At 35.6% G+C, this 20,041-nt stretch overlaps 2 pseudogenes; one reads left to right on the forward strand and one right to left on the reverse strand.

The window, feature by feature from the left end:
* Window positions 1-5,825: 5,825 nt before the first annotated feature.
* On the reverse strand, window positions 5,826-17,446 carry LOC145996547 (cytochrome b pseudogene; annotated as a pseudogene).
* Window positions 17,447-17,828: 382 nt separating this feature from the next.
* LOC145996548 (NADH-ubiquinone oxidoreductase chain 4-like) lies at window positions 17,829-19,419 on the forward strand (annotated as a pseudogene).
* The last annotated feature ends 622 nt before the right edge of the window (window positions 19,420-20,041 follow it).

The following is a 20,041-nucleotide window of genomic DNA, read 5'->3' on the forward strand; positions in this document are numbered from 1 at the left end:
TCGCTCATGCTCATCGTCGCTTTCTGAACCGCCAGGTGTACAGCACGTGGCGTAGCGTTTCGCGTCCGAATTCCAGGAACAGGCAACTTACGGTTACCTGACCAAGTAGCGTTTCGTCCGAGGGCTACCATCCTAATAGTGTTTAATGAAGCAAACTCTTGCTAACACTCTTAAATGCTCCATCCAAGAAAATATCTTTTTGTTGTTTTAATATTTCTTTCCCTCTGGAAATTGCAAATCTCACCTTCATAGTTGTCAGATAGTAAGAAAGTGTTGCCATCTGACATGACTAAAATTTCTAGATCCAAGTTCACTTCCTCTCGACGATTTGTTTTGATTTGATTTGTTGTTTTAAGTCCACTTTATGCACATTAAGGCTAATAGGGATTGGACCTACAGTTTAAAGTGGGATCCGAACCACTTGTGCGTCCACCGGGTATCGAACCCGGGACCTCTCTCTCGACAATTTGTCTTGAGTCTGCACTCCGCTGTCTATGCAATGTAGTTTTAAAAGTTGTAAACCGAGGTATATTAGTCACCAATTCCATCGCTGCCAGTGGTTAGTCAAGGTGTGACTCATCATCAGCCAGGCTAGAACGAAACGCAACTCATTAAACCGTCGCAGACGAACTGTAGCATTTTCCCAGAAATTTCGCTTTCGGACGAAACGCTACTGAACCGTACAGCAGTCCCAATGCCTGCTCCAAGTTGCACAGCTGCTTTCGGAGCTCTTGGTTTGGAAAGGGGGTGGGGATGAGGAAAGGGTCTAGATTTTTTATACTGAAGCTCGTTCATTTCGTTCTCCTATTTCTCTTGGTTGAATTTTCTGTGATACGGAATCTACCTCATTTTGCTTTTCATTACGTTTTATTGCATCACCCACGGTACGCTTACATGTACTACTTAACATTTTCAATTTCCCTGTACCCTTTGGTTAGGTACGGTAAACATAAATAGCTGCCATTCGTCAAATGTTGTATTTTTGTTTTTGTTACCCATTTTTCTCGTACTTCAGTCAGGGAGAAATGCAGCTACTGGTAACAAATGTAGTCAGGAAATAGCATCAATTGTTCCTTCCCCGCACTGTAGTTGACCAGTAGAAAAAAACTATGTAAAGCCTCGTTTCTATTACCACAAATTTGCCGTGCAACATGACGCGCGGCATGCGACGCTGCATGTGCCAAGCATTTGTTGAAATGGAAACTGTCTGCAACATGCCGCGGCGCAAGTGCCGGGGACAAAATTGCCCCAACAATTAAGACGCATAACATGCGCCGCGGACAATGGAAACAGCCTGCAGCAAGTTCCTGGGGCATGCGCACTAGATTAGAAACAGACGACGCGACTACAATCTGTGGTCCAACAAGATTTAATAACAATGCAAAATCACTTACAGTCATTCTTACAAAGTTTTCGTATCCACTCTGAAGACGTAAGTCTCTCATCAACGAGTTATATGCTCCTTCCGAATTTATTTTCGCTAGAAAACTTCTAATCCACCATCTAGGTCGTTTTCGCCTCTCATTTTTACAAGTTCATGGTACGCGCCTGCCATAACCACAAAACCCGCCATAGTTGTATTGTTCATCTTTACACAAGTTAAATCACTACCAAATTATTACAATACAAGAGAAGAAACACCGACTACTCTAAAGCACAATGGAACAACGGTACACACAAGTCCTGCACTCCGGTGCTGTTGCGGGCGTATTTTGCAGAAGTAGTTTTGAATTGGAAACAGTGCACTGAATGACGCGCAACATGCGCCGGCACATGTTGCGCGTCATGGGTCTGGAACTTGTCAGAATGGTAACGTAGCTTAACAGAAACAGAAGGCTTTCACGATTTGTCTGAATATTAAAGTGATCTCTTTTTTCACATCCAAACATAATAACTATTTTCAGATTTGAAAACGTAACAGGGGTGTAAGGGGTGACCTTCCACGTATTACATCCAATCCTCAACTTCATTCCACGTAGTACACCCTGGACTGCTCTTTGCAGACTAACGAGACTCTGGCGACTGGCCCTATGGCCAGTATAATTCTGTGTGTTCTCCTGCTTTCTGTCATATGCGCTGAGTGCCTGTTTACAGCCTCAGCTTTTAACCTGTCAGAATATTTTAATATTTTTGTTATGCGACATTACAGTTATGTTATTTGTTATGGTAAGGGGCTGCACCCCGTATAACGTAGCGGGTGCAAAATAGCCTAAGTGCTGACGCACCCAAAATTTAAAAAGAAAGTTACATATAACTTTAAGAAATGAGTATAAATATTTCACCATCGTTTATATTTATGTACATGTTGTTAATTTTCAAATATTGTGAAGAAATGCAGCAAGATGCTACGTATTTGATTACTAATGTGAGCCACTGTATATGTTATGTTTTTATTTCATGAACAATGTATGGTCAAACATTACTTTGAGCTCCGTGGCGGAGTGGTTAGCACAGTGCAATACGACGCCACAGGTTCCGAGTTCGGATCACAGCCTGTGCATTATTTTCTTTGTTTTGTCCTTTCATCAATTTTGTCATTTCATCACCCATCCTCGTCTTCGCGATTAGCCAAAAGTGGCATAAAACCAAAGTTAAATATAACAAATCAAAATCAAACATTACTTGGCATGACAAGAATGGATAGGTTATTTTGAAGCTGCTGTTATTAAAAGCAAATTGTATGTAGCTTTCCTAGACAGAAGTTTCACACACAGAAACTGATTGATTGGATAACGGCTGCGGATTCCTACTCGAGCAGAAAATATATATATTTCCATTTATTACTTACAACAATAGCAGACTGATTTCCTGCTAAATCAAAGAAAACTTGCATTCACAGTTACAAATTGACGTGTTGAATGAAGTTAACTACAGATTTCTCTCACTCCAATTCTGATTAATCGAACAGCACACCACAACGTGGGTCATTATATATTTCCAACTTACTCTCGAGTTCCTCAACTAAAAATATATTGACTGCGAGACAAAAACTCCTCTCCGATTACACATTATATGCAGAGTATACTTAAGTTGAAATTCCATCATAATAATAATTTGAATTCTTCAAGTAGTAGCTACAAATATAATTTTTCATACATATTTTGTTAGCAAAATATGAAGTTCCTCACTTCACAAGGATAACATATACACAGTATTTCACAAGAGTTTTTAGTTCGAGCTAGTCGTAGGCCTAATATCAATATAAACGTCACTTCATTACTTAGTTAAAAAAAAAGTACCAGGCAATCAGAATTCGAGGGTATGCCTGAAATTATTTGTAGTATCTCATGTATCAAGGGGGCTTTTAAAGTAAAATGAAGGATACATACCACATGCTTTGGTCAATACAGAGTAGTAGAAACGTAATTATACTGCATGTTGCAACTGAAACCGTAGCCTCGAAGGCCGAAGTCGTTTAGTGATCCACTCATACACTCAGTACCAAACATTTCAAGTTCGAGTAGACATCTGGGCATGGCTGTTTTTTTTGTAAGCATCCCTTCATAGATTTAATATGATCATCATTCATCTTCATCGTCGCGATTATCTACAAGTGGCAGAAAAGCGATATAAAACATGAATAATACAAAAGTATAACAAACAAAAGAGGATAAAAGGATGAACTGAGTTTGAGTTAATGATAGGAAGTTTTATAAAATTACTGTTTCTTGAATAATCTTGTCCTTTGTTCCGATTGTATTTCTCAGTCACACGTTGCTCAATGTCCATGTCGACTGCCGTTCTTGCGTTCTTGAAAATTACTTTCTTGTCTGTCTATGCCCTTCTTTCAAACGTGGTAGGTAGGCGGACGTTCTGTCTGTTTCTACACCAAAAAGTTTAATGCACCTCCTGTCCAAGAAGACAAGAATTACTGAAAGTAATTTTCAAAATTGTAAGCGGATGAGGGCCCTTGTAAATGATAAATATACTGTCCTTTTATTCGCTTAGTTTTGAGAATCACTTTCCATACAATTCTTGCCTTCTTGAGAGTCCAATGGCCCTGTCTAGCTACAGACCAGTTGCACAAACGCGGTGCCGTTTGTTTCGTACAACAATTACATCTAACATTTCGTTTCTACGCATTTTCTACTTGCCAAAAGTGCCTTTCATATAGCCCCAAGGCGTTGTCTACTCGGATGCTTTGTGATCGAAGGTCACGTGTACAAAGTTTCAGGATTCAGATTTTCGATTTTGCTTGGTGCTGCTGCTATCAGTTCTGTTCGCCTTCTCAAGGTCGCGAAGCAAGCAATTATTTTTCGTCTTCCGATAGGAGAAAGCTTGCCTCTCGCTTAGGTGGACGAACGCGTGGCACGTTGATTTTTTGGCTCGACCATGGTTGGTCCTTTATGTTTCGTCCTTCAGCAACTTAATCTAAGCACGAATCATTCTCATCGCCAAACAACTGTATTTTTTTTAAAAAAAAAATATGTAATACATGTAAACAGAGAGAGAGAGAGATAGATAGATAGATATAAACGTTTTCCCTCAACAAACGTTTGCTTTGCTACCGTATAAAGTGAACGTACATGTTAAAATTCATCTACCATAAATAATCAAATTAGAACAAATTCACATAAAGCGATTAAGTATGCAGAAAATAAATATATTTGTGATAAATACATAGTTAATAAGTAAATTCCAATTACCAGAACTTTAGTCACGCCGAATCTTGTTTACTGATGTTTTCAAACGTTTTGTTTTACAATTTAATTTTTTCACTGACATCAAAAACGAAAATACGTATTATAACTTAGTGACTTTCAAGGGGTCAAAGTACTGTAATGTTAGTATGATGCCGATCATAATTATGAAGCTTCTTCGAAAACGCCTTCGATAACGGTATTTGCTATTCGTAACGGATATGTGTATCACTTTTTCGAAACAGACTTTTGTGGAGGAAAAGAACTGTAACGTTACAAAAGTAACGAGCACAATTATACGAGAGACCTATGTTATTCTCTCCGGAACACGGCATCGGACACGGTATTGCACATCGGAACGTCTGTATGATACCAGCTATAAATAACGTTGTTGCTTTGAAAAAAAGGAGTGTAACGTTTTTACAGCCGTGACCTCAATTAAGTTACTGGTTAATTGTAACGTTACTATCACTTTCCACACACACTAAAGTTACTAGTCAATACGTGACGAACCTCTTTCTTACCCTGTAACGTTACTGGTTGCCGGCAATGGATGGAACATTAAAGTGTCACGTAAAGACCTACTCCTTTAGAGATCAGTTATGGTTCGGTACCGTTATGCACACCTGTAACGTAATGTTTATATACCTGAGGTAACGTTTCTGTTCACGAAAAAGGTTATTCTGTTTCTGGTTGTAACGTAACGGAAACCGTAATTGAAAATACCGTTCCATTTCGTTACGTTACGACTCCCTGGTCTGAACTTGTTTCTGGATTTAATGTTGAATACAGTGCTGGGGGGGTTTGCTTTAATTTTTATGTCTGAATATGCTAGCATTTTATTTATAAGTGTTTTATTTAGAATTTTATTGTTGGGGGGGCTACCACTTTTCTTATTTTTTTTATTTAAAGGTTATTTTTTTAGGATTCATTTATATTTGGGTTCGGGGTACACTACCGCGATTTCGTTATGATAAACTTATATATTTAGCTTGAAGGAGTTTTCTTCCGGTTTCTTTAAATTATTATTTTTTTTGTTGGTTTTAGGGGGTTGATTGTATCAATTTATATTTAGTTGCATAATAATTAGAATGTGAAGACTTCTAGAATATTTACATTCTATTTTATGTTTTCAAGACATACACTTAAATTTCAGTCAAGAAGTCATTTTTTTAAAATTTTATCTCATAGTAGTAGTGTTGCGGGGGATATAATGAAATATATAAAATATATAATTGTTAATACTTGTCCAGTAATAATATATGGAGTTTCTACTGGTCGGGCTCCAATTCAAGTTAATAAGATAAAGGTTGCAAATATTAATCAAAATAATATTTGGTTTAAGGGGGTTCTAAAGCCATGCTAAAGCATAGACCCAAATTTCTAAGGGTAACCGTACAGTGGGATCCTTAAGTATTACCAAGCAAATTGTTCATCACCACGTTTACTTCCTTTGTTTTATGTAATGAGAGCTTCAAGAACTGACACAAAACACCAAACAATCTGCTTAGAACCTCTGAACCAGTATACGTAAAAATACAGTTCTTAAAAATACGTAGGGTGAAGATAATAACCAACGAAAATAGTCATGGACAATTTGCTGAACAATACTTATGGATCCGACTGTACAACTAATATAGATTCGGTAAGGAAGAAATTTTCCGATATAAAAGATTGTTTTATTCACTAGAACATGTGAACCTTATAATTCTGTTACAATTGAAGGGATTTAAGTAAATAACAGAAAATATAAGGTCTCCGTCATGTTCAAACTGCTCCGTACAGATGGCGCTGAAGTGGTAGTTTTGTTAATACCGGTGCATTTTCTTTCTTTTATGACGAGTATGGAAGATTTCGTGGTGAAACAAAGATCACATGTTCTTCCCGCAAGCATCTGAAATACTATGTGAAAAAATGAAAACATTTCGTACCTTCAGAGAGTAGTGCCTATCATTAAAACTTTTGAAGTGGCGTTTCGTCGCAATATACTCCGTGGTGCAGATTTTAGTCAACACTGTTGCCGATATTTCACGCCGTGTTTTCTAACGATATGATCAATACAAGTGCGTCGAAATCGTGAAAGTTAAACAAAGTTACCAGAGAATAACGAATCCAGTACATGTTGGAAGAAGGAAACATCGGAAAAAACTGAAAGGTAAGTCTTATATTTAAATGCTTGTTGCTTAATCCATCAAAAGTAAACGTTTGCAATATGCAAGAGTGATGCAGAATGTATGATTTATTTATATGAGGAAATACCTTCCGATATAATTTCTGTGAGAATATCGCTTCAACGTCTCAACCTTTACAACGCAGCACGCATTTTTCCTTACAAACGAAGTTCATAATTCTTTGCAATTGTAAAATCAGAAGAGAATGTTATATTAAATTAGGCATAATGCAGATATTACAGTTTTGTGATTATTACTAGAGCATGAAATACCTTGATATAGATTATATTCTGGCGTTAAATCGATATTGCACAAAATTCTCTACTATCGTTCTTGGGAGATTATTTTCGTATTTCACTGGTGCTATTCAAATGTACGTACATCGGAATTTGTATTACAAATCAGTCGTTCATTATAGTTTCACTTTGCCCTTGTACAAGGTTGAAACGAGTTGTTTCTGACCTGTTTTGAACAAGATTTTTCTCTTTTATGTTTTTGAAACTTGAACACAGTTCATAAAGCTCGCAAATGTTAAATGCAATAAGTAGGTTAAGCTGTTAGGTTGGATTGGAATAGATTTATTGTGAGATCCCAGAATTTTGTGCAAGTTCTGGACAACGTTCTGTTATCTTCATTCACAGAATCAGGTCAGAAAACCGGTTTTGTAAGCTGTATAAAACATTTGGTTTTCTCGTTCTTTCATAATTTTGAACGCCTTGTAATGGTAGCGCAACATTTCCAATAAGTTCAAGCTTTATGTATTTAAAGTGTAAAAGTACACCCTAACAGCTAAAAGAGTAAAGTCCTAACAGTCTACCAAACAATAGTTTGCGTGTTTACTGAGAATTTACAAATTAGTATAGATTAGTAAATATTAGAAGTTCACATATTTTACAAGTGCAAGGCCAATTATTTATTTGTGGGTAAGATTGAGTGATTTTCAGAGAAATCATAATTTGTCCAGATTATGTTACGAATATTTGATTCAATAACCTACTGAAGTCAAAGTCCTATTCATAGGCGTGCGCAAGGTGGGGCAAGGGGGGGCTCACGGACGTTCGCAGATTTTTTCCACATAGGGACAGGCAAGATATTTTTCCGTGGGGCATATTACCCCGATAATAGTGCTTCCCCCTCAAAAACACCACTTGAATTTGAAATTATCTCATACTTGCGTCCCTCCATTACATACGCAATAATTAATGTAAATTACTATGACTAAAATAAAATTATACGTGTGAAATATATACTTTTAGGTAGATATTCGTTTTCGAAGAGGGAGGTGTGGTAATCCTTGCCCCCCTTCTAGACGTTCCATGCCCCTACATTATTATACTTTCAACTAGAAATTTAGTGTAGAGGAATCTTATGACTTATTAAACGATATTGGTTGCAGTGGCGCAACCACAAGGGGGCAGAGGGGCATTGCCTTATCACAACCTTGGACGGAAATCAATTCTAGGAGGGCAAAAATTGAATTAAGAGAAAGTAAAACTAGCAGAAATTAAGAGTAGCAGGACAATAGGATACTCAAAATGGAATTAGTTTTCACGTTTTTCTATCATCATTTTTTCCTGACGGTCAGGAGCACTTGTACGGTGGCACAGAGGAGCAATTGCCCCCTCGACTTCAAATTTTATATACAAACAAAAATACATTTCGTAAAATTTTCTTGCTCGGTTCGCTCGCAATATCTGCTTTTCTTGCAGTCTTGTCAAGTTCATAGTCATAGATAGGGGACGGGGGAGTTGTCCCTGGCCGCTGAACAATCTGAATGAGAAAAATTGTAAAAGAGAACGCCATGGCGTCCCGTGATTTTTTTTTTTGCGCCATATTAAATCAATACAGTTTTCACTTTGCAAAAATTTGGATCGTGAAATCTTTTATAACATTTTTCCTATTGGTTTGTTATGGGGCGGTTGAATTGATTATGTAATGTATATAAATAATATGTCATATACATACACACACATATACCCATCAATGCAATAGAACTAAAAGTGAAGTTTTTCTTTTCTGACTAAACTTTCAAGGTTTTTGCTCCCCCCCCCTAATCAGAGGGTCTGCGCACGCCTATGGTCATATTTAACATGCACTGTAAAGATAGATCTGAGTCACTGAAGTGAGCTGATGCCGTGAATCAAACCTTTTATTAATATACGAGGGTCACTATTTATATTTTGAGCCTTGGCAACACTGATTGAAGTTAGGCGCGATTTGACGTTTGCACGGAATCGTCTGGCATTATTGACCATAACGTACTTCAAATGTTTTGTCAATAGCTTCATTTGTGTTGTTTATGTTGCCTTGGAGATTGCGCGACAACAATAAAATGGAATTAACTCGTGAACATTTTTGTGCGATGATTTTTTTACGATTTTCGACGTGGATTATCAAGACAAGAGTGCATCGATCAACTTACTTCCACATTTGGCGATGAAGCCCCATCCTTTGCCACTGTGAAACGCTGGTATAACGAATTTAATCGTGGCCGCCATTCGCTCACCGACGAGATTCGCGAAGGTCGTCCAAAATCAGTTGTTGTTCAAGAAAACATTGATGCTGTGCAAAACCTAATACTGCAAGATCGTCATGTGACATACTGTGAGATTGAGGCAACCATAGGCATTAGTTCCACCAACATATATAAAATATTACATGATCATTTAGCTGTGAGAAAGGTATGTTCTCGTTGGATCCCACACAATTTGACAAAAACTCAAAAAGACGCTCGCGTCAATTGGTGCAAACAAATGCTCAATAAATACAATCGTGGTGCTTCAAAAGACGTATATAAGATTGTAACAGGTGACGAATCATGGATATATGCATATGAGCCGGAACGTAAACAGCAGTCGACTGTATGGGTGTTTCAAGATGAACCCAATCCAACAAAAGTTGTTCGCACTCGAAGCACATCGAAACAAATGGTCACCTGTTTTCTCGGGAAAACTGGTCATGTGGCAACTGTGCCTTTATAGGAACGTAGAACGGTCAACTCTGAATGGTACACAACAATTTGTTTGCCAGAGGTCTTCGGTCAAATACGGAAAACAAACAAACGCCGTCGAATCATTCTTCATCAAGACAATGTCAGCTGTCACACATCTCGTCTAAGAACCGACTTTATGAACAATCAAAATATCGAATTGATGGGTCATCCGCCGTACAGTCCTGATTTGGCACCCAATGACTTCTTCTTGTTCCCGAATGTCAAGAATAAATTGCGTGGACAACGATTTTCGTCGGCGGAAGACGGTTGATGCGTTCAAAAACCATATAATGGAGGTGTCTCAAGAAGATTGGAAAAACTGCTTTGACAAATGGTTCGAACGAATGCAAAAGTGTATTGACCATAAAGGAGAATACTTCGAAAAACAATAAAGCAGTTTTCAATGCCAAATTCCTGTTTTTTCATTGTTAGGCTCAAAATATAAATAGTGACCCTCGTAATTCTGTTATAAAAGGAGCACTTCGTTAACCATTATGGTGCAGTTTAGATCAATTATATTCACATCCACTTACACAACATCTCTAAGTTGTTTTCATTTTATTATTAACTCAACTTGTCTGTGGTTGTAACAATGTAATGACAATTATTTTTTTCATCTTTGTTAAGTTCATAGTATCATACACCATATTAACAATATTTTTATTTGCTTCTTTTGCAGATGAACATTTGAGAATCTATTTGATGTGTCTTCTAAGAATACCTTGGAATTTGTAAAAAGGTCAACAGATTTGACTAACAATGGCAACCCAATACCGTGGAAGTTTGTCGATATGCTTCTATGGAATGAAAATCGTATGTGTGGATTGTTTGAACTGTACACAGTTTGCACATACATGGTTGGATGGTGATGGTTTACAAGATATCAAGAGTCCAAAATATACACTCAAGAAATGATGTTGCAAGACTTCTTAATATCTGGTTGCAAGTAGTCAGCAATTGGGAACGGTATATTTGAGAAACTGAAAATAATGGGAATGGTATAACTTGTTTGTCTTGTCTGTCAAGTTATAGCACACATTCCTTGAAATTTTTGCTAGTTCCAATTTTGAAGGGTATTTGCCCACAATCTTAGTATATTTATTGCTTTCTGAATGGAATGATGATTTCAAGACAGCAAGAAGCATACGCATCTATGAGAGAACCACATAATGTTGCAGGATGGGCAAGAAGGAGAATGAAGTTGCATTGAAAGAAAAATGTTAATGTTAATTTATACGTATATCCCGAATATATAGTTTTAGTAGTCCCTTTATGCAATGATTTTTGAATGATTTGAATTTTATTCTAATGGTAATTATTACCATATTGTATCTTAGAAAACTTCTCTCACAATTCTTATCTGAGTATCTTATTTAAGATATCGACTGTGTGTGGAAAGTTACTTTTCAAAATAATTCAAAGTTAATCACTTGAGAAATAAATGCAGTTATAATTACTGTAGCTTTAAAACGTATCTAATTTAGTTACTATTACAATTACTTTATTCTAGATTAGTTATATCTTGTAAGACATGGTTCAGAACATGAAATGCAAGTACACTATTCATTTCACCACAGATGACCACCAACAACTTAGCATTAAGTTCATATATAATTGAGGACTAAAAGTGGTAAACGTTGTAAGTGCCAAAAGCGAAAGTGTTGGGAAATCACATCGTTCCGCACATCAGCCCGTAAGAACGTGCACACTAGTGACCTCTTTACACGCCCTTTGAACTACTTAAAGGGCTACCAGCCACATTTTACATTTACCACATTATAAAGCATGGCACATTTCACAGTTTAACGTGGAAAACGGTGTTTGAATTATTGTGGCACTTACAGCGTTTACGAATTTTAGTCTTCAATTATAACTGCTGGTGTCCGTGTTGGAGTGGTTAGAACAGCGCGTTACGACGCTAGGAGTCTCTGGTTCGAATCCCGGCATGGGTATGCTTTGTATGTGATCCTTCATAAGTTTCATCATTTATCACAAGTTCTCATCTTTGCGATTAGTCAAAAATGGCAGAAAAGCGTAGTAAAATAAACTAAATCAATCAACCACATAATTATAACTAAGTTAATATATTTTATATGTAAATACAGAGGTAATAAAATCCACATCTTTTACTTAAAGATGAAAAAATAATATTTTATTGTATTTTTGTTGAGCAAACAATATATTATTCAGAATTACTGTTGAACTGTGGTATACCAATGAGGATTGTTGGAGATTATATAGCCCTATGTCGAAATTATTCTAATTAAAATACACTTGGAATAGATACATTCTGGTTCTTGGCAATAAATAAGATTTTTCTCATGGTCTCACGATTTCAATCCATTCTTTCAGGCGAGGATATGATTCAACAAATTGTAAAAATGGAACAGAAGAAAATTCCTTTCTATGCAAAAAAAAATAGTAATTGTACACTTCTGTTCACATCAATTGGTACATACTTCAACTGTTCGACCCTATAAAGAGTGACACTTTATGTGAACAGGAGTGTACAACTAACTTCGAAGTTAGTTACTAGTTAGGTGGAAAAATAACTGAATTTCAGGTACTAATTTCATAAAGTAAGTAGTTTACAGTTAATGTTACTCGAAAATGTTACTGTTACTTACAAAGACAGCTGCAGAACAAACCAGTATAATTCGCGAAGAACTTTGAAACAGGACTTTGGACATTGTGCGGAGGCAACTTGTGTAAAATTGTACTTAAGTATTTTGAAACAAACAAACAATCACTCTGCTGCTCGTTTACCTTTATTCCCGGTTTTCAAATAAAGGCCTCCCCGATGGCGTGGTGGTAAAGTCGTCGCCTTGTAGCTACTCAAGAAGTTCGATACATGGTGGAGGCGCATTGCACAGTGGTTCGGATCCCACTTTAAACTGTAGGTCCAGTCCTGATTAGCCTATCTGTGCATAAAAAGGACTTAAAACATCAATTCAAGGTTTTCAAATAAATAATTTTCTTAAAGTATAGTAATTTGAGATTTAATTTCCATTGTAACACTGTTAAGTCTTGTTTTCATGTCATTAAAATGTTGACGAAGGAAAGCTTTTATAGTATAAAAAAATATACATAAAAACGTAACGTTTCCACACTCTAACAGGATCTTCTTCAGACGAATATTCACAATTGACAATAAACAAAGATTATTTGGTCTTATCGTCATCCTGAGAAAATGGAACACTTTTTTGTAACAATTGTAATTCTGCAAGAAAAATACATTAGGAAACTGAAATTTACGGCCTTGTGGAAAAATTAACATTAACACTTTTAAGCATTTTTCAACAATGTTTATAATTGAAAAAATTGAAAATGTGTTTTATCTTTAATTTCATTTTACTAATACAGGGTGCAGAAAATAATATCTTGCGAATGGTATGTCAACAACGAAAGCACGGTGCGTTGAATACGTTGTACCAAAGAATATTTTGAACAGTCGCTCCATACACAAGAAAAGAACTTCGCTGGAGCGAGCGAACGAAAGCAAGTCTCTGCGCAAGTAGTGACGCGAGACGGCTCTAGCAATGAACACGTGAGAGGGAACGGGATTGCGCGGAACGGCGGAAAGCTGCTGTAGTTACCTGCTTTCGCAGCATCGTGTACTGCTTCGCTCTGCCCACTCGATCCCCCACCCCTTCTCTGCCGCTATGTGCAGCCTTGCTGCAGCAGAGATAGTTGGGACAGAGTATAAAGTCTCCAATCAAAAGTAGAAAGTACTGTCATACAAAATGAAGTGTATAGTCAACGCAGGCACGTATCCAGAAATTCCCTTCGGGGCGAGGGGGGACAATATATTTTTAAGTGGTATAGATAGAACCTCACAGGTGCATATTTAAGGCCAGTGGTGCCCTTTTGGAGGCAAAGCGGGGAGGGGGGGGGAGCAAGGAAAGTTTACTTTCTCTTGGTAGACATGGCCTAGTATTAAGAGGCCATAGTGCAGAGGCAAAAAAATGGGGAGCAACTGTCCCCTAAATAGTAGCCACCGTTTAAGGCTGCCATTTTTATCACGTGTTTGTCTGTTTCTTCTCATCAGGCATCAAAACATCTTTGGTGTCTTTGAGTGTCTTCACGAAGCTGTTACACAATGGATGGACAATCTACTCGACGATGCGAGATTCAAACTGTGGGCTGTGAACTGGATGCACACAGTTCTCGAATATTTCTCCCTGATTCGAGCCTGAACACCACTAATGTGTCTTGTCTTCCCATGTATGCAGCTCTTATAAAAGCTGAAACCCACCAAATTGTTCATATTCAGGCCTAAGCACTCGCAAGTGTTCGAAATTGTCCGTCACAGCTTCCGCAGTCTTGTCATATATCGGCACGAAACAAAGGAAGTATTCTCGAACACTGCTGGATCGAGAAACAATTAATGCACAGCGAAAACCCTTCCGTTCCCAACATATCTAATGTTTCGACTTCCAATATGATAAAATGCTCACTCATTTATCTCCAGTGGCGTGATGGGGGTCATAACCCTCCATTGGCCCAGTATTTCTAAAAAAAAAAAAAAAAAATGAACTTCAAATGCAGAAAAATATGGCAAAATGAAGACTGACTACCGAGAAAAAGTATACGTAACACTCCCCCCCCCCATCCCTTCGAAGATCCTGGCTTATGCCAGTAGAGGAACCGCACGACATGCCAGAGACCCTGGTTTGGGTCCTGGCAGAGCCTGAAAATTCCGCTAAAATATCTACATATCCAACATCTTCCTGCTTTCTCTTCTCGACATTCATATAATTTTCGGCTGTCCCATTGTAGTGGTTAAGTTTATGAGTGTGGGTCGAACCCAGTTGGCTTAAATAAAAGTCATTTTTATCCCATGAAAGTCTCGGACTGTAAACACGAAATTTGGCCCGGGCACAAATAAAATTACAGTTGATCTGTGCAACTTATTTATGTCTTAATAAACCGCCCCAATATCCGGTACTCCTGAAATATTCACTTTAGACCTTCGATCTCTTCGGCTCATGCCCCGAACTAGCACTACACTGAGGCTCCTAGAGTTCCACAGACGTCAATATCTTCAACTTTGGACACGAACTAGAAGTAGACTTCGGTAGTTTACGGGAAATTGTCTCACTAGTCCTCTTCATTTTCGAATTACTAACAGATTCTGTTGTACTGATCAACCGGGAAATTGAAGCCGGGTATTTACGTCTTCATTATATGCTAGAATGTTCCGCAGGTAAAACATTTCGTTAATATTAGCAGTGGTTCGACTCCACCTCTTATTTAAGAACGTTTCCTTTCCCGCTTTCCAAAGACTAAATAATACAAAGAATCGTCCTACTCGTGGCACGCTTTGTTGTGCAGCTTCCAAATGATGACAAATCTTTACACAATGATCGCGCTCGCTGCGACAACAACAATGAAAACGCAAGAAAAGTTTACGTGCAATATTGTCAATAAAATGGTTATAGAACATTCTCCGTCTTGCCTCGATAATTACTCTCCATAAATTATCGTCACATTATTCAAGAAGCCAAAAAACTAATTTATTCAGTGTAAAGTGATAAGATTTCCTGCGGGGGCTCGGCCCCCTGATCTTCAACTTGGATACGTGCTATGATCAATAATATGGTTATGGAACATTCTCTACCTTGCCCCGATAATTATTTATCTCCTTAAATTATCGTAGCATCTTTCAAGAAACCAAAAACCTAATTTTATGTAGTGTAAACTAAAAGATTTCCCTTGGAAGGGGCTCGAGCCCCCCTGATCCCCATCTTGGATACATGCTATTATCAATAACAGGGTTATAGAACATTTTCTGTCTTGCCTAGATAATTATTACTCTCCTTAAATTATCGTCACATTATTCAAGAATCCAAAAACCTACTTTATCTAGTGTAAACTGAAACATTTCCTGGGGGATCGACTCCCCTTATCCCCACATTGGACACGTGCTATTATCAATTACAGGGTTGTAGAAAAATTTACCTTGCCTCGATAATTATTTCTCTCCTTAAATTTTCGTCACATTATTTTATTTCACACACACAAGAAACCAAAAAGCCTCATTTTATCTAGTGTAAACCGAAAACTTTCGGGGGGCTCTAGCCCCCTGAGCCCCCCTTGGATACGTGCCTGAGTCAACGCAGCATTTGCTTCAAACTTATTCACAAAATGTTTCAATTATTTCAATTATTTCAATTATTGTCCTCACTTGGTCAGTTTCGTGTTTGAATTAACTACACTTATTATTGTATTTTCTTCTCTGCGTTCTGAATATTAAAATAAATACTGAACATAAAACAACGAATTTTATATTGATATTTAACTACACTCATTATTGCATTTTCTTCTCTGCGTTCTAAATATTAAAACAAATACTTAATATAAAACAACGGATTTTATATTAATATTTCGACTATTACTAGCCTCCACTGATGATATATTGCTTATTTCTGTAAGAAGAACATATAACTAAAATCTCATGATTATCAATTTCCCTGATTTACTACTTTCTTTTAATTCACTAACTCACCTTTAACCAATATGGCGTCATCTCATATCGAGTACCCTAATCTACCTACCTGTATGTATGTACCTTGGTTATATTTACGCGGAGATCTGGCAACATGGCCCTCGGTTGCCATGGCAAACGGTGCTGCCATCTGTTATCGAAAAATTACCACAAAATTGCCTTTAGTACGGCCTTAAGGGGTAAAATTGTAGCCCACGAAAATTTCTTTTATGATGTATTGGCATAATAAATAAGATTATAATAGATAATACTAGTGCTACTACTCCACCAAGTTTATTTGGAATTGATCGCAGAATGGCGTATGCAAATAGGAAATATCATTCTGGTTGAATGTGTACGGGGGTTACTAGTGGATTTGCTGGGGTAAAGTTTTCCGGATCTCCTAGGGTTGTTGGGAACATTAGTGAGAGTTGTATTAATCTTAAAATTATAAATATAAATCCTAATATATCTTTTATGGAGAAGTATGGGTGGAACGGGATTTTATCCATGTTTCTATTAATAGATAGTGGATTGTTAGACCCGGTTTGGTGCAAAAAGAGTAGGTGGACTATGGATATTGCTATCAAAATAAATGGTAATAAAAAATGAAAGGCGAAGAATCGGGTTAATGTAGCACTATCTACTGCGAATCCCCCCCAAATTCATTGAACTAGTATAGTTCCTAAGTATGGAATTGCCGAGAGTAAGTTAGTAATTACTGTAGCACCTCAGAATGATATTTGACCTCATGGTAGTACATATCCAACAAATGCTGTTGCTATTGTTGTTAATATAATAATAACTCCAATAGATCATGTGTGAAGATACAAATAGGACCCATAATATATTCCTCGTCCAACATGTATATATATACAATTAAAGAATATGGAGGCCCCATTGGCATGAATAGTTCGTAGTATTCATCCATAGTTTACATCTCGGCAGATGTGTATTACTCTAGAAAAGGCTAAATCTGTTCTTGAAATATAATGTATTGCTAAAAAAGACCTGTTAAGATTTGAATTGAAAGGCATATTCCTATAAGCGAACCAAAATTTCATCAGTAGGAAATATTTAGTGGAGCTGGCAAGTCTACTAATGCATTGTTTGCTAGTTTAAGTAATGGGTGATAAATTCGTGCTGGTTTTGTCATTTGTAATTATTTAATTATTTTTAGAGGTCCATGTGAAAGTCTAGTAATTTTTACAATTGCAATTAGTGTAATGAATAGATATGCTACTGTTATAGTAGTTATTATTATAATGGATTCATTATATAATTTTATTCCTGGTAGGGGGAGGGTACTTCTTCAGGTTGTATATGTATCTATATTTTGTAGTGTTGAGGGGGTTAATAGTGGGTCTATTATTATTATAAATAAACATAATAGTATTAGGGTTACTCCCATAATTGTTATTTTTGTTCTTATTTTAAATATTTCATTTGGTGTAAGTCTTGTTGTATAAATAAATAGAACGAGTATTCCCCCAAAAAATACTAGAAATAGTACATAGGAAAGTCATGTGGATTTTAGGATGTTGATATTGTTAGGCATGCGGTAATAGTTTGTATAATTAGTATAATTCCCATAGATAGTGGATGTTTTATATGTAATATTATTAGTGCTAATAATAATATAATAGTAATTAATATTAATTGTATTTTGATATCAAGGAGTAGTTTAATAAAAAATATTGGCTTTGGGAGCTTCTGATGATATAATCATATCTTCCTTGATGTTTTTAGAATTATTAATTCATTTATGATTTACAAGACCATTGTTTTTATTAAACTATAAAAACTTATGTTAAGAGTATTATTTATATTAATTATTTTATTTATTAGATTTTTATGTTTTATTTCTCAGCGTAGGCATTTATTAGTAACTCTATTAAGACTTGAATTTATTGTATTATCCTTATACTTATATATAACTTATTATTTTATTAATAATCAGGAAGAATCTTATTCTTGTTTATTATTTATTTCATTTTGTGTATGTGAGGGGGCTCTTGGTTTATCTATTATAGTATCAGTTACACGTACTCATGGTAATGATTATTTTAATTCTTTTGTATTATTGAAATGTTAAAGTATATTTTTTATTTTATATTTTTAATCCTTTTAAGATTTAATAGTTCTTTATGAATGGTGGTTCAAATTTCTATTGTTTTTGGTTGTTTTTTGTTTTTATTTATAGTGTGGGTTGGTATAGGGGCATGGGGGGCTGGTTATTTTATTGGTCTGGATGTAATATCTTATTCTTTAATTTTACTTACCATTTGAATTGTTTTTTAATAATAGTGGCTAGAAATAGTATTATATCTAATTTTTACCCTTGTGGATTTATATTTTTATTAATTATTTTATTATTATTGTTGATATTAACTTTTATAAGAATATTTTTTTTTATTTTATTTGTTTTTTGAGGGATCATTAGTACCAACCTTATTTTTAATTTTAGGGTGGGGATATCAACCAGAGCGGGTACAGGCGGGGGTATATTTGCTTTTTTATACATTAATTGCTTCTTTACCCCTTTTGGTTGGTATTTTTGTATTAAATCATAAGGTGGGGAGTCTATATATATATATATATTTAGATATACTAATATTAATATAAATTATTTTATTTGATATGTTAGAATGGTGTTTGCTTTTTTAGTGAAAATACCTATATTTTTGGTTCATTTGTGATTGCCTAGGGCTCATGTCGAGGCTCCAGTTAGTGGATCTATAATTTTGGCTGGAATTTTATTAAGGCTTGGTGGATATGGAATTTTGCGAATTATTTCTTGTATTGAGAGATTGGCTGTTAAATATAATATTTTTTGATTTGGTATTAGAATTGTTGGTATTTGAATAATTAGTCTTGTTTGTATACGTCAAATTGATTTAAAGGCCTTGGTTGCATATTCATCTGTAGCACATATAGGACTTGTTTTAATAGGAATTATAACTATATTGGGCGTGGGGTATAAATGGTAGCCTTACTTTAATATTAGCACATGGTCTATGTTCTTCTGGAATATTTTGTTTAGTAAATATTACTTATGAACGATTAGGTAGTCGTAGTATATTAATTAATAGGGGAATAATTAATTATATTCCTAGATTATCTTTATGATGATTTATATTAAGAATTGCTAATATGGCCGCTCCACCCTCTATTAATTTGTTGGGTGAGATTAGTTTGTTAAATAGAATTATTGGGTGATCATATTTTAGTTTTGTAGGTGTTGCATTACTTTCTTTTTTAAGTGCTGGTTATACCTTATACTTATATTCCTATACTCAACACGGAATATATTATTCTGGTGTATTTTCTTGTTGAAGAAGTAATATTCGTGAATATTTATTATTATTTTGTCATTTATTTCCATTAAATTTTCTAATTATTTTTTGTTCTCCAATATTTCATTGAATTTAAATTATTTAAGTAGTTTAAGTAGAATAGTAAGTTGTGGGCTTAGTGGTAACTAGTAAGTTCTTAAATCAATGGTTTTTAATTTTCTTATTACAAGTGTAGCATCAATTATTTTATTAATTAGTAGAATAGGTTTATTATTATTAGGCATAATATTTTTAATTAAGGATGTTACGATTTTTATTGAATGAAATATTGTTAATTTGAATAGTTCTAATATTATTATAACAATATTATTTGATTGAATATCTTTAATTTTTATAGGATTAGTTATATATATTTCTTCTATAGTTATTAATTATAGAGGTTCTTATAAAGAGGG

Source organism: Lepisma saccharinum, chromosome 12 (genome assembly GCF_977018435.1).
Source record: "Lepisma saccharinum chromosome 12, izLepSacc3.1, whole genome shotgun sequence".
In the NCBI taxonomy this organism is placed as follows: domain Eukaryota; kingdom Metazoa; phylum Arthropoda; class Insecta; order Zygentoma; family Lepismatidae; genus Lepisma; species Lepisma saccharinum.